Raw genomic sequence first — 12,303 nt, 5'->3', positions numbered from 1 at the left:
GGCTAGCCAGCAAGCAGGTAGCAATGAAAGTAGGAATCTTTCTTTTTAACCCTGTAAGGGGGTGGTGCACTGTACCCGAAGATACTGCCATATCGGGTCAATGCATAGGGCGACGGAAGCAAGCTTCGAAATCGGCCCCCGTTCTCAAAAATCCATTTAATATATGGTCCCCAGATAGGGGACGTATCAGATATTAAACTGATAAGAACAGATACTACACTTGATCTTAGCCAAAAGGCCGAGAAGCGATAACCGTGAAAGGGGCGGGCCCAACAAGGTCCCCTTCATGGGCACTATCACTGCTTGCTGTCAGGGAGGCTGCCAGACAATTTTCCATGCACACTCTGGGCTGGGGGGCAGTCAACCACCAGTACACACAGCAGAACCTAAACCCATACCATTATTGCTAAGCAGCAAGACAGGGGCCCATTGCACTCCCACGGGGCCTTTTTAAATGCAATCCATAACCCGGATTTGCCAGGAACCCTTCTTACTCCTCCTACTTGCATGTGACACTGGGCTTAGGATCTGCATAGGAAACACACACACAAGCACACACCTACCTTTGTTGCCTGCAGATGCCTCCTTGGCTGTCCCCAAACGGTATCAAACCAACACCCACGGGAAGCTGTAAGCATAGAGGACATGCCTGCACCCCATTGGACTTACCTGTGTGGGTTAAATCCGGGTTATTTGACAACCTATGGCGGTGATGGTTCTGCTCAGGCAGAGCAGTGCTGATGCTCCTCATAAAGCTGTCGCTGCTGTGAAGGTTCTAGGTGACATCACAAATCCCTTTGGTTACATACACAACAAAGCTGGGTTGTTGTTGTTTACACTCTGCAAGGCCTGTGGAAGTGAGTGACATCATAGCACTGTAGTTCTGAGGGTTCAAGATGGATGCAACAATCTCCTGTTGCTTCTATGAAGGCCGTAATAGACGACATCACCAAACAGCTCCATAGTCACATACACAGCAAAGGAGAGATGTTGTTTACACCTAGTGATGTCAGTGGTATTGAGTGACATCACAGCACAGTGCTAAGGCTCCTGGGCCTGGACACAGCAGCGGCTGCAATATCTCAACGGAGAATACGTTTATATCTATGTGTGTGTGTGCGCATATATATATATATATATATATATATATATATATATATATATATATTTCTCCGCCGAAATCACTTTTAAACCCATTTCCACCTTTTTTTCCCTTCTCTTCCTCTTACTTTTTTTTCACGTTTTTTTACGTTTTTCTCCTTTTCGCCTCTTTTCTGGGCGTATTATTCTTCTTTTTCTTCTTTTTTTTCGTCTAATGCATACCCCATCAGTGCAGCAATGCTTATTCAATACCGCCAGCAGATGGAGACACTGGGGGATAATTTTCTAAGGATTTATACTGATTTTTCCTGTCTGAATTTGTCGCACAGAAAGTTGCAGGCCAAATATGTGTGACATTTCTGCGACTTTAGCTTCTAGAGCATTTTTACAACATTATACATAGGTGCTGAATACATAAAAAGCGACTGTTCAGCGACAGACAAGTCGCATCGGCTGAAAGTAGGCCAGAATGTCAGTCCATGTTGGAGCAGGTTTAGATACAGTCTAAAGCATAGATCTCAAAGTCTGTGCACAGAATTTAGCAAGGGCCTCGCACCTTCTGATGCATCAGGTAGGTGCACAATAGCATAGCCTAACCCTCTGTACTTTGGTCTATATTGATGCGGGACATAGACAGCCAGCTGATGACCAATCCATTAGTGCAATGGATGGCTGGAAGCATTTGTCTTTGCCTTTGCAATACCACAGAAGCAATGCATGGTCAATGTACAGCAATGACACACCTGTGTGAACAGCCAGGAGACCCCCCCCCCCCATGTTATGTTACATAGTTACATAGTTAGTACGGTCGAAAAAAGACATATGTCCATCACGTTCAACCAGGGAATTAAGGGGTAGGGGTGTGGCGCGATATTGGGGAAGGGATGAGATTTTATATTTCTTCATAAGCATTAATCTTATTTTGTCAATTAGGAACATTCAGCACCCACCCGCTATCAAGGCAGCTGCCTATCATGTCATGCCCTACCTGCACAGGTGTGCTGGCTACTCAAATGATCCAATTAAGGAGGCCATTTAGTCAGCAGCAGCAGAAGTCCTGTGCCTGGACGCTCCAACAGGGGCCAGACACAAGCAGAAGCAGAAGCAGCAGAAGCAGCAGCAGCACCACCTTTTGTTTTTTGGCTGCAGCAGCAGCAAGGCCCACAGGGCTGGCTAGCTGGCTAGCCAGCAAGCAGGTAGCAATGAAAGTAGGAATCTTTCTTTTTAACCCTGTAAGGGGGTGGTGCACTGTACCCGAAGATACTGCCATATCGGGTCAATGCATAGGGCGACGGAAGCAAGCTTCGAAATCGGCCCCCGTTCTCAAAAATCCATTTAATATATGGTCCCCAGATAGGGGACGTATCAGATATTAAACTGATAAGAACAGATACTACACTTGATCTTAGCCAAAAGGCCGAGAAGCGATAACCGTGAAAGGGGCGGGCCCAACAAGGTCCCCTTCATGGGCACTATCACTGCTTGCTGTCAGGGAGGCTGCCAGACAATTTTCCATGCACACTCTGGGCTGGGGGGCAGTCAACCACCAGTACACACAGCAGAACCTAAACCCATACCATTATTGCTAAGCAGCAAGACAGGGGCCCATTGCACTCCCACGGGGCCTTTTTAAATGCAATCCATAACCCGGATTTGCCAGGAACCCTTCTTACTCCTCCTACTTGCATGTGACACTGGGCTTAGGATCTGCATAGGAAACACACACACAAGCACACACCTACCTTTGTTGCCTGCAGATGCCTCCTTGGCTGTCCCCAAACGGTATCAAACCAACACCCACGGGAAGCTGTAAGCATAGAGGACATGCCTGCACCCCATTGGACTTACCTGTGTGGGTTAAATCCGGGTTATTTGACAACCTATGGCGGTGATGGTTCTGCTCAGGCAGAGCAGTGCTGATGCTCCTCATAAAGCTGTCGCTGCTGTGAAGGTTCTAGGTGACATCACAAATCCCTTTGGTTACATACACAACAAAGCTGGGTTGTTGTTGTTTACACTCTGCAAGGCCTGTGGAAGTGAGTGACATCATAGCACTGTAGTTCTGAGGGTTCAAGATGGATGCAACAATCTCCTGTTGCTTCTATGAAGGCCGTAATAGACGACATCACCAAACAGCTCCATAGTCACATACACAGCAAAGGAGAGATGTTGTTTACACCTAGTGATGTCAGTGGTATTGAGTGACATCACAGCACAGTGCTAAGGCTCCTGGGCCTGGACACAGCAGCGGCTGCAATATCTCAACGGAGAATACGTTTATATCTATGTGTGTGTGTGCGCATATATATATATATATATATATATATATATATATATATATATATATATATATTTCTCCGCCGAAATCACTTTTAAACCCATTTCCACCTTTTTTTCCCTTCTCTTCCTCTTACTTTTTTTTCACGTTTTTTTACGTTTTTCTCCTTTTCGCCTCTTTTCTGGGCGTATTATTCTTCTTTTTCTTCTTTTTTTTCGTCTAATGCATACCCCATCAGTGCAGCAATGCTTATTCAATACCGCCAGCAGATGGAGACACTGGGGGATAATTTTCTAAGGATTTATACTGATTTTTCCTGTCTGAATTTGTCGCACAGAAAGTTGCAGGCCAAATATGTGTGACATTTCTGCGACTTTAGCTTCTAGAGCATTTTTACAACATTATACATAGGTGCTGAATACATAAAAAGCGACTGTTCAGCGAGAGACAAGTCGCATCGGCTGAAAGTAGGCCAGAATGTCAGTCCATGTTGGAGCAGGTTTAGATACAGTCTAAAGCATAGATCTCAAAGTCTGTGCACAGAATTTAGCAAGGGCCTCGCACCTTCTGATGCATCAGGTAGGTGCACAATAGCATAGCCTAACCCTCTGTACTTTGGTCTATATTGATGCGGGACATAGACAGCCAGCTGATGACCAATCCATTAGTGCAATGGATGGCTGGAAGCATTTGTCTTTGCCTTTGCAATACCACAGAAGCAATGCATGGTCAATGTACAGCAATGACACACCTGTGTGAACAGCCAGGAGACCCCCCCCCCCCCCCCATGTTATGTTACATAGTTACATAGTTAGTACGGTCGAAAAAAGACATATGTCCATCACGTTCAACCAGGGAATTAAGGGGTAGGGGTGTGGCGCGATATTGGGGAAGGGATGAGATTTTATATTTCTTCATAAGCATTAATCTTATTTTGTCAATTAGGAACATTCAGCACCCACCCGCTATCAAGGCAGCTGCCTATCATGTCATGCCCTACCTGCACAGGTGTGCTGGCTACTCAAATGATCCAATTAAGGAGGCCATTTAGTCAGCAGCAGCAGAAGTCCTGTGCCTGGACGCTCCAACAGGGGCCAGACACAAGCAGAAGCAGAAGCAGCAGAAGCAGCAGCAGCACCACCTTTTGTTTTTTGGCTGCAGCAGCAGCAAGGCCCACAGGGCTGGCTAGCTGGCTAGCCAGCAAGCAGGTAGCAATGAAAGTAGGAATCTTTCTTTTTAACCCTGTAAGGGGGTGGTGCACTGTACCCGAAGATACTGCCATATCGGGTCAATGCATAGGGCGACGGAAGCAAGCTTCGAAATCGGCCCCCGTTCTCAAAAATCCATTTAATATATGGTCCCCAGATAGGGGACGTATCAGATATTAAACTGATAAGAACAGATACTACACTTGATCTTAGCCAAAAGGCCGAGAAGCGATAACCGTGAAAGGGGCGGGCCCAACAAGGTCCCCTTCATGGGCACTATCACTGCTTGCTGTCAGGGAGGCTGCCAGACAATTTTCCATGCACACTCTGGGCTGGGGGGCAGTCAACCACCAGTACACACAGCAGAACCTAAACCCATACCATTATTGCTAAGCAGCAAGACAGGGGCCCATTGCACTCCCACGGGGCCTTTTTAAATGCAATCCATAACCCGGATTTGCCAGGAACCCTTCTTACTCCTCCTACTTGCATGTGACACTGGGCTTAGGATCTGCATAGGAAACACACACACAAGCACACACCTACCTTTGTTGCCTGCAGATGCCTCCTTGGCTGTCCCCAAACGGTATCAAACCAACACCCACGGGAAGCTGTAAGCATAGAGGACATGCCTGCACCCCATTGGACTTACCTGTGTGGGTTAAATCCGGGTTATTTGACAACCTATGGCGGTGATGGTTCTGCTCAGGCAGAGCAGTGCTGATGCTCCTCATAAAGCTGTCGCTGCTGTGAAGGTTCTAGGTGACATCACAAATCCCTTTGGTTACATACACAACAAAGCTGGGTTGTTGTTGTTTACACTCTGCAAGGCCTGTGGAAGTGAGTGACATCATAGCACTGTAGTTCTGAGGGTTCAAGATGGATGCAACAATCTCCTGTTGCTTCTATGAAGGCCGTAATAGACGACATCACCAAACAGCTCCATAGTCACATACACAGCAAAGGAGAGATGTTGTTTACACCTAGTGATGTCAGTGGTATTGAGTGACATCACAGCACAGTGCTAAGGCTCCTGGGCCTGGACACAGCAGCGGCTGCAATATCTCAACGGAGAATACGTTTATATCTATGTGTGTGTGTGCGCATATATATATATATATATATATATATATATATATATATATATTCTCCGCCGAAATCACTTTTAAACCCATTTCCACCTTTTTTTCCCTTCTCTTCCTCTTACTTTTTTTTCACGTTTTTTTACGTTTTTCTCCTTTTCGCCTCTTTTCTGGGCTTATTATTCTTCTTTTTCTTCTTTTTTTTCGTCTAATGCATACCCCATCAGTGCAGCAATGCTTATTCAATACCGCCAGCAGATGGAGACACTGGGGGATAATTTTCTAAGGATTTATACTGATTTTTCCTGTCTGAATTTGTCGCACAGAAAGTTGCAGGCCAAATATGTGTGACATTTCTGCGACTTTAGCTTCTAGAGCATTTTTACAACATTATACATAGGTGCTGAATACATAAAAAGCGACTGTTCAGCGACAGACAAGTCGCATCGGCTGAAAGTAGGCCAGAATGTCAGTCCATGTTGGAGCAGGTTTAGATACAGTCTAAAGCATAGATCTCAAAGTCTGTGCACAGAATTTAGCAAGGGCCTCGCACCTTCTGATGCATCAGGTAGGTGCACAATAGCATAGCCTAACCCTCTGTACTTTGGTCTATATTGATGCGGGACATAGACAGCCAGCTGATGACCAATCCATTAGTGCAATGGATGGCTGGAAGCATTTGTCTTTGCCTTTGCAATACCACAGAAGCAATGCATGGTCAATGTACAGCAATGACACACCTGTGTGAACAGCCAGGAGACCCCCCCCCCATGTTATGTTACATAGTTACATAGTTAGTACGGTCGAAAAAAGACATATGTCCATCACGTTCAACCAGGGAATTAAGGGGTAGGGGTGTGGCGCGATATTGGGGAAGGGATGAGATTTTATATTTCTTCATAAGCATTAATCTTATTTTGTCAATTAGGAACATTCAGCACCCACCCGCTATCAAGGCAGCTGCCTATCATGTCATGCCCTACCTGCACAGGTGTGCTGGCTACTCAAATGATCCAATTAAGGAGGCCATTTAGTCAGCAGCAGCAGAAGTCCTGTGCCTGGACGCTCCAACAGGGGCCAGACACAAGCAGAAGCAGAAGCAGCAGAAGCAGCAGCAGCACCACCTTTTGTTTTTTGGCTGCAGCAGCAGCAAGGCCCACAGGGCTGGCTAGCTGGCTAGCCAGCAAGCAGGTAGCAATGAAAGTAGGAATCTTTCTTTTTAACCCTGTAAGGGGGTGGTGCACTGTACCCGAAGATACTGCCATATCGGGTCAATGCATAGGGCGACGGAAGCAAGCTTCGAAATCGGCCCCCGTTCTCAAAAATCCATTTAATATATGGTCCCCAGATAGGGGACGTATCAGATATTAAACTGATAAGAACAGATACTACACTTGATCTTAGCCAAAAGGCCGAGAAGCGATAACCGTGAAAGGGGCGGGCCCAACAAGGTCCCCTTCATGGGCACTATCACTGCTTGCTGTCAGGGAGGCTGCCAGACAATTTTCCATGCACACTCTGGGCTGGGGGGCAGTCAACCACCAGTAGTCAACCACCAGTACACACAGCAGAACCTAAACCCATACCATTATTGCTAAGCAGCAAGACAGGGGCCCATTGCACTCCCACGGGGCCTTTTTAAATGCAATCCATAACCCGGATTTGCCAGGAACCCTTCTTACTCCTCCTACTTGCATGTGACACTGGGCTTAGGATCTGCATAGGAAACACACACACAAGCACACACCTACCTTTGTTGCCTGCAGATGCCTCCTTGGCTGTCCCCAAACGGTATCAAACCAACACCCACGGGAAGCTGTAAGCATAGAGGACATGCCTGCACCCCATTGGACTTACCTGTGTGGGTTAAATCCGGGTTATTTGACAACCTATGGCGGTGATGGTTCTGCTCAGGCAGAGCAGTGCTGATGCTCCTCATAAAGCTGTCGCTGCTGTGAAGGTTCTAGGTGACATCACAAATCCCTTTGGTTACATACACAACAAAGCTGGGTTGTTGTTGTTTACACTCTGCAAGGCCTGTGGAAGTGAGTGACATCATAGCACTGTAGTTCTGAGGGTTCAAGATGGATGCAACAATCTCCTGTTGCTTCTATGAAGGCCGTAATAGACGACATCACCAAACAGCTCCATAGTCACATACACAGCAAAGGAGAGATGTTGTTTACACCTAGTGATGTCAGTGGTATTGAGTGACATCACAGCACAGTGCTAAGGCTCCTGGGCCTGGACACAGCAGCGGCTGCAATATCTCAACGGAGAATACGTTTATATCTATGTGTGTGTGTGCGCATATATATATATATATATATATATATATATATATATATATATATATTTCTCCGCCGAAATCACTTTTAAACCCATTTCCACCTTTTTTTCCCTTCTCTTCCTCTTACTTTTTTTTCACGTTTTTTTACGTTTTTCTCCTTTTCGCCTCTTTTCTGGGCGTATTATTCTTCTTTTTCTTCTTTTTTTTCGTCTAATGCATACCCCATCAGTGCAGCAATGCTTATTCAATACCGCCAGCAGATGGAGACACTGGGGGATAATTTTCTAAGGATTTATACTGATTTTTCCTGTCTGAATTTGTCGCACAGAAAGTTGCAGGCCAAATATGTGTGACATTTCTGCGACTTTAGCTTCTAGAGCATTTTTACAACATTATACATAGGTGCTGAATACATAAAAAGCGACTGTTCAGCGACAGACAAGTCGCATCGGCTGAAAGTAGGCCAGAATGTCAGTCCATGTTGGAGCAGGTTTAGATACAGTCTAAAGCATAGATCTCAAAGTCTGTGCACAGAATTTAGCAAGGGCCTCGCACCTTCTGATGCATCAGGTAGGTGCACAATAGCATAGCCTAACCCTCTGTACTTTGGTCTATATTGATGCGGGACATAGACAGCCAGCTGATGACCAATCCATTAGTGCAATGGATGGCTGGAAGCATTTGTCTTTGCCTTTGCAATACCACAGAAGCAATGCATGGTCAATGTACAGCAATGACACACCTGTGTGAACAGCCAGGAGACCCCCCCCCCCCCCCCATGTTATGTTACATAGTTACATAGTTAGTACGGTCGAAAAAAGACATATGTCCATCACGTTCAACCAGGGAATTAAGGGGTAGGGGTGTGGCGCGATATTGGGGAAGGGATGAGATTTTATATTTCTTCATAAGCATTAATCTTATTTTGTCAATTAGGAACATTCAGCACCCACCCGCTATCAAGGCAGCTGCCTATCATGTCATGCCCTACCTGCACAGGTGTGCTGGCTACTCAAATGATCCAATTAAGGAGGCCATTTAGTCAGCAGCAGCAGAAGTCCTGTGCCTGGACGCTCCAACAGGGGCCAGACACAAGCAGAAGCAGAAGCAGCAGAAGCAGCAGCAGCACCACCTTTTGTTTTTTGGCTGCAGCAGCAGCAAGGCCCACAGGGCTGGCTAGCTGGCTAGCCAGCAAGCAGGTAGCAATGAAAGTAGGAATCTTTCTTTTTAACCCTGTAAGGGGGTGGTGCACTGTACCCGAAGATACTGCCATATCGGGTCAATGCATAGGGCGACGGAAGCAAGCTTCGAAATCGGCCCCCGTTCTCAAAAATCCATTTAATATATGGTCCCCAGATAGGGGACGTATCAGATATTAAACTGATAAGAACAGATACTACACTTGATCTTAGCCAAAAGGCCGAGAAGCGATAACCGTGAAAGGGGCGGGCCCAACAAGGTCCCCTTCATGGGCACTATCACTGCTTGCTGTCAGGGAGGCTGCCAGACAATTTTCCATGCACACTCTGGGCTGGGGGGCAGTCAACCACCAGTACACACAGCAGAACCTAAACCCATACCATTATTGCTAAGCAGCAAGACAGGGGCCCATTGCACTCCCACGGGGCCTTTTTAAATGCAATCCATAACCCGGATTTGCCAGGAACCCTTCTTACTCCTCCTACTTGCATGTGACACTGGGCTTAGGATCTGCATAGGAAACACACACACAAGCACACACCTACCTTTGTTGCCTGCAGATGCCTCCTTGGCTGTCCCCAAACGGTATCAAACCAACACCCACGGGAAGCTGTAAGCATAGAGGACATGCCTGCACCCCATTGGACTTACCTGTGTGGGTTAAATCCGGGTTATTTGACAACCTATGGCGGTGATGGTTCTGCTCAGGCAGAGCAGTGCTGATGCTCCTCATAAAGCTGTCGCTGCTGTGAAGGTTCTAGGTGACATCACAAATCCCTTTGGTTACATACACAACAAAGCTGGGTTGTTGTTGTTTACACTCTGCAAGGCCTGTGGAAGTGAGTGACATCATAGCACTGTAGTTCTGAGGGTTCAAGATGGATGCAACAATCTCCTGTTGCTTCTATGAAGGCCGTAATAGACGACATCACCAAACAGCTCCATAGTCACATACACAGCAAAGGAGAGATGTTGTTTACACCTAGTGATGTCAGTGGTATTGAGTGACATCACAGCACAGTGCTAAGGCTCCTGGGCCTGGACACAGCAGCGGCTGCAATATCTCAACGGAGAATACGTTTATATCTATGTGTGTGTGTGCGCATATATATATATATATATATATATATATATATATATATATATATATTTCTCCGCCGAAATCACTTTTAAACCCATTTCCACCTTTTTTTCCCTTCTCTTCCTCTTACTTTTTTTTCACGTTTTTTTACGTTTTTCTCCTTTTCGCCTCTTTTCTGGGCGTATTATTCTTCTTTTTCTTCTTTTTTTTCGTCTAATGCATACCCCATCAGTGCAGCAATGCTTATTCAATACCGCCAGCAGATGGAGACACTGGGGGATAATTTTCTAAGGATTTATACTGATTTTTCCTGTCTGAATTTGTCGCACAGAAAGTTGCAGGCCAAATATGTGTGACATTTCTGCGACTTTAGCTTCTAGAGCATTTTTACAACATTATACATAGGTGCTGAATACATAAAAAGCGACTGTTCAGCGACAGACAAGTCGCATCGGCTGAAAGTAGGCCAGAATGTCAGTCCATGTTGGAGCAGGTTTAGATACAGTCTAAAGCATAGATCTCAAAGTCTGTGCACAGAATTTAGCAAGGGCCTCGCACCTTCTGATGCATCAGGTAGGTGCACAATAGCATAGCCTAACCCTCTGTACTTTGGTCTATATTGATGCGGGACATAGACAGCCAGCTGATGACCAATCCATTAGTGCAATGGATGGCTGGAAGCATTTGTCTTTGCCTTTGCAATACCACAGAAGCAATGCATGGTCAATGTACAGCAATGACACACCTGTGACACACCTGTGTGAACAGCCAGGAGACCCCCCCCCCCCCCCCCATGTTATGTTACATAGTTACATAGTTAGTACGGTCGAAAAAAGACATATGTCCATCACGTTCAACCAGGGAATTAAGGGGTAGGGGTGTGGCGCGATATTGGGGAAGGGATGAGATTTTATATTTCTTCATAAGCATTAATCTTATTTTGTCAATTAGGAACATTCAGCACCCACCCGCTATCAAGGCAGCTGCCTATCATGTCATGCCCTACCTGCACAGGTGTGCTGGCTACTCAAATGATCCAATTAAGGAGGCCATTTAGTCAGCAGCAGCAGAAGTCCTGTGCCTGGACGCTCCAACAGGGGCCAGACACAAGCAGAAGCAGAAGCAGCAGAAGCAGCAGCAGCACCACCTTTTGTTTTTTGGCTGCAGCAGCAGCAAGGCCCACAGGGCTGGCTAGCTGGCTAGCCAGCAAGCAGGTAGCAATGAAAGTAGGAATCTTTCTTTTTAACCCTGTAAGGGGGTGGTGCACTGTACCCGAAGATACTGCCATATCGGGTCAATGCATAGGGCGACGGAAGCAAGCTTCGAAATCGGCCCCCGTTCTCAAAAATCCATTTAATATATGGTCCCCAGATAGGGGACGTATCAGATATTAAACTGATAAGAACAGATACTACACTTGATCTTAGCCAAAAGGCCGAGAAGCGATAACCGTGAAAGGGGCGGGCCCAACAAGGTCCCCTTCATGGGCACTATCACTGCTTGCTGTCAGGGAGGCTGCCAGACAATTTTCCATGCACACTCTGGGCTGGGGGGCAGTCAACCACCAGTACACACAGCAGAACCTAAACCCATACCATTATTGCTAAGCAGCAAGACAGGGGCCCATTGCACTCCCACGGGGCCTTTTTAAATGCAATCCATAACCCGGATTTGCCAGGAACCCTTCTTACTCCTCCTACTTGCATGTGACACTGGGCTTAGGATCTGCATAGGAAACACACACACAAGCACACACCTACCTTTGTTGCCTGCAGATGCCTCCTTGGCTGTCCCCAAACGGTATCAAACCAACACCCACGGGAAGCTGTAAGCATAGAGGACATGCCTGCACCCCATTGGACTTACCTGTGTGGGTTAAATCCGGGTTATTTGACAACCTATGGCGGTGATGGTTCTGCTCAGGCAGAGCAGTGCTGATGCTCCTCATAAAGCTGTCGCTGCTGTGAAGGTTCTAGGTGACATCACAAATCCCTTTGGTTACATACACAACAAAGCTGGGTTGTTGTTGTTTACACTCTGCAAGGCCTGTGGAAGTGAGTGAC

At 46.4% G+C, this 12,303-nt stretch overlaps 6 non-coding genes across 6 annotated transcripts; all 6 read right to left on the bottom strand.

Annotated features, from left to right (window-relative positions):
• Window positions 1-59: 59 nt before the first annotated feature.
• On the bottom strand, window positions 60-250 carry LOC130308173 (U2 spliceosomal RNA). The gene has a single exon (XR_008857217.1). It is a non-coding gene; the product is annotated as a U2 spliceosomal RNA (small nuclear RNA).
• A 2,089-nt stretch (window positions 251-2,339) lies between these two features.
• On the bottom strand, window positions 2,340-2,530 carry LOC130308172 (U2 spliceosomal RNA). The gene has a single exon (XR_008857216.1). It is a non-coding gene; the product is annotated as a U2 spliceosomal RNA (small nuclear RNA).
• A 2,099-nt stretch (window positions 2,531-4,629) lies between these two features.
• Window positions 4,630-4,820, bottom strand: LOC130308170 (U2 spliceosomal RNA). Its single transcript, XR_008857215.1, has one exon. It is a non-coding gene; the product is annotated as a U2 spliceosomal RNA (small nuclear RNA).
• Window positions 4,821-6,902: 2,082 nt separating this feature from the next.
• Window positions 6,903-7,093, bottom strand: LOC130308169 (U2 spliceosomal RNA). The gene has a single exon (XR_008857214.1). It is a non-coding gene; the product is annotated as a U2 spliceosomal RNA (small nuclear RNA).
• A 2,107-nt stretch (window positions 7,094-9,200) lies between these two features.
• Window positions 9,201-9,391, bottom strand: LOC130308168 (U2 spliceosomal RNA). The gene has a single exon (XR_008857213.1). It is a non-coding gene; the product is annotated as a U2 spliceosomal RNA (small nuclear RNA).
• A 2,105-nt stretch (window positions 9,392-11,496) lies between these two features.
• LOC130308167 (U2 spliceosomal RNA) lies at window positions 11,497-11,687 on the bottom strand. The gene has a single exon (XR_008857212.1). It is a non-coding gene; the product is annotated as a U2 spliceosomal RNA (small nuclear RNA).
• Window positions 11,688-12,303: the final 616 nt, after the last annotated feature.

The sequence above is a fragment of the Hyla sarda genome, unplaced genomic scaffold (genome assembly GCF_029499605.1).
Source record: "Hyla sarda isolate aHylSar1 unplaced genomic scaffold, aHylSar1.hap1 scaffold_1467, whole genome shotgun sequence".
Lineage (NCBI taxonomy): Eukaryota > Metazoa > Chordata > Amphibia > Anura > Hylidae > Hyla > Hyla sarda.
Note: the sequence above shows the minus strand (reverse complement) of the source record. Positions and strands in the feature narration are given on the sequence as shown.